Source organism: Meleagris gallopavo, chromosome 8 (genome assembly GCF_000146605.3).
Source record: "Meleagris gallopavo isolate NT-WF06-2002-E0010 breed Aviagen turkey brand Nicholas breeding stock chromosome 8, Turkey_5.1, whole genome shotgun sequence".
Classification (NCBI taxonomy): domain Eukaryota; kingdom Metazoa; phylum Chordata; class Aves; order Galliformes; family Phasianidae; genus Meleagris; species Meleagris gallopavo.
This window is the reverse complement of record NC_015018.2, coordinates 4,123,297-4,123,813: the sequence shown is the minus strand read 5'-3', so window position 1 is coordinate 4,123,813 and position 517 is coordinate 4,123,297.

Below are 517 nucleotides of genomic sequence, written 5' to 3'. Positions count from 1 at the left end.
CAGCTCATTAACAGGGAGGCCGCTAATTGCCTTCCCCGCTGACCTCGGGCTTGTCGTGCGCAGCCGCTTCCCCCGGACTGCCCGCAGCCGCGGCCATGCGCTCAGTGATGGGCTCCGCTCCCTGCGGCGTGGGGTGGGATGCAGGGAGCCCCCGTGGGACGCGGGGTGTCGGTCGGTGAGGGACATGGATGCCCGCGAGGGGTGGGCTGAGGGTAGCCGGAGGGAAGTGGGGGCCGAGGGGAAGGATGCGTGCCGATCTCGGGGAGGGATGGAGGTATCCCGTGGTGATCGGGGGACGCTGTGGGGTCGGGGGTGGGGCGAGGGTGGCCAGGGTTGCCGAGGGGGTGACCGGGGTGCCGAGGGGAAGGGCTGCGGGCGCGGTGCCGGCTACCCGGGAGGAGTCGAGGGGGTGCCGGGAGGGCGGTGCCGGGGCTCCACGTGGCTTCATTAGCGGGCGGCGATTTTAATATTTATGAACTGTTCTTGTTTGAATCCCAAGTCTTCGGCTCCAGTTACA